Here is a 2,518-nt window from a genome sequence, read left to right as displayed (position 1 = left end):
CCTATGTAGTGCTCTGCTAGTGAAAAGGGGCGTCGGTTTTTGCAAGTTGTAAATCCAAAAGAAATCAAGAAGTCAATACAAAAGCAAATAATAGTCATTAAATGTACAAATTAATTGTTTTTTTATTAAAATAATGTTTTTTCGTTAATGTACAGTATTAGCAACTCCCCCAGGTATGATTTTACTGCTTTCATGGGAGCTCAGATCCTTCTTATGGGAGCTCAGCTCCCACTGGCTCTAACTTACTTGAACCCTGGTGTCCCATTCACAGGGGTGGTCCAAATAAGAGCCACTGCTTTAAGCAAAATGCTATCTAAATCCTGCAGTCAACACTAACATTAATAAGGTTTTAACATTGTTGAGACTGTGTAAGAGGAGAGATTAATATAATAGAAAAAATGTATTGATTAGTTGTACAAACAAAAACAATGTTAGGAGTGTCCAATGTCCTTATGAACTGAATATCATGGTGATTAGGCTTTCACTCTAGGAAATAACAATGGGCATTTTCCATGAATTTCTGACATTTTACAGACTAAGTGATTCATTAAAAACAATCAACAGATTAGTTGAATGAAAATGAAAATAGGTTGCAGCCCAATGTTATGGTGGTTGTATTGCAGTGCGTGATAACCTAACCTAATCTACCTATAAGGGCACTGTGAAGAGTTGAACTTAAGCTATATTCACAGAGCCTTCACTCTGATCCTGGATTACAAAAGTTAAAACAACCAAAGACCTAATAGGATAATGAGGACACACCACTGAATTTGTCAAAAAAGCTCATTAAGTATGTGTCATTGTTACAAAAATAAGTAACAGACAGAATTGCATTAAAAGTTCCCAAAGATATCAGGAAAACTCATCTCTGTTGTATCAGTATCAGTTGTTCTCTACTGTTATTGTTACGTCTTGAATGTAATATGAAATATCCATAAAATATGTCACAGTTAACTCAACCTACCTGAGTTTTTCCTTAACTACCTTAAGGAAAAAGGTGGGAAACCACTAGTGAAAGATATTGTTCTGGTTTCAAAATTTTTAAATAATCTTGTGTCTATGTTTGTGAGTGTGATGTGTGGGCTGATGTGCCAAAACAGCATCTACTGAGATCTCTGTAGTCTTCCTTTATATTCTGAATAATATATCCACCCTCTTTTATTGTGTATTTAGACAAATCCTTCAGTGCATTTCAGAGTCATTCACTGTACACCATCATTGTGTATTTCCTTCCTCCTTATCTTCATTATGATGCTTAGCTTTGCTGTTTGCCTGGATTAATATGAGGTGTGTTGGCTGTTGGTTTTTCCAAGAGATATAATTATGTACGATACCAGGATGGTTTTGTGTCTCTCATGCCCTGTTCTTTACCATCTCTCACACTGATGTAGATGAAGGCTGAAGACACATTTCACACATTCAGAGATTGACTGACTGATTGTTTTCCACTTGTTAATGTACCATGTCCCTGGTTACAAATATCAGTGAGCTAAGATATAAATGTAGATTATTGGCAGATAGCGTAGCTGTGTGCGGGTGGTGGGTTCTTTACCTGTCAAAGAATGTAGAAGCACTCTGTAAATGTTTGAATCCTGTAGACCACTGTAGTTTAATTGGTAGATTCAAATAAAGCATTTCAAATGCTTGTGTGTATGCTAATATGCACATTTTTTAACGGTTAAGTTGTTTTCATCCAATGATCTGTGTGCTACACCGACAAAATATGCAGTGTTTATATAATATGTATCCATATTATATTAGTACATATAAATAAAGGATACCATCCAGTTTTATGTTTTATATGAATTTCTAGCATTTATAGTGGCTAATGATTATTTTCATTATTATTCAGTAAATTATTTTTAAATTCATGATTTAGACTGTAAAATGTAATCATGACAATGTCTACCACAAAGAAAGAGCTTTTCTACTACTTCTATTATATTTATTTCCTATTTTTTATATGGTTATTATTATTATAGATAAAATATATAAATTATTATTATCCCACACTAACAATGAAGAATCTTTCATAACAAATCCCCCTGAAATACCCATTTAAACTGCAGTAACTGCATTACGTCACCATCATTATTACATTTATTATCACTGTCTTCCCCCCTTTGTCTTTTTCATATATGTACCACGTTAAGTTATGCACTTCATCTTTTGTATTTTTTGTTTGTTTTACTTTTGTTTTCTTGTCTTTGTGTATTTTTTTCCTGTTTATCATTGTTGTATTTGTAAAGTCACTACTGTTTAGTTTTTGTTTTTGCACCACTAAAAAACTATTAAAGGTTCAGTGTGTAACCTCTAGGAGGATCCATTGTAGCATGGTATTTGAATTTAGGAGAGGGGTTTGGGACCACGGTTGATCATATAAGATAAGATATTCCTTTAATAGTCCTACAATGGGGAAATTCCAATCTTACAGCAGCAAAGTGGATAGAGAAAAAAACAGTATAAAGACAGTATAAGAACAGTATGAAATAAAAATATAATATAATATAATATAATA

The sequence above is a fragment of the Morone saxatilis genome, unplaced genomic scaffold (genome assembly GCF_004916995.1).
Source record: "Morone saxatilis isolate NCDOM2014 unplaced genomic scaffold, NCSU_SB_2.0 Contig20, whole genome shotgun sequence".
In the NCBI taxonomy this organism is placed as follows: domain Eukaryota; kingdom Metazoa; phylum Chordata; class Actinopteri; family Moronidae; genus Morone; species Morone saxatilis.
Note: the sequence above shows the minus strand (reverse complement) of the source record.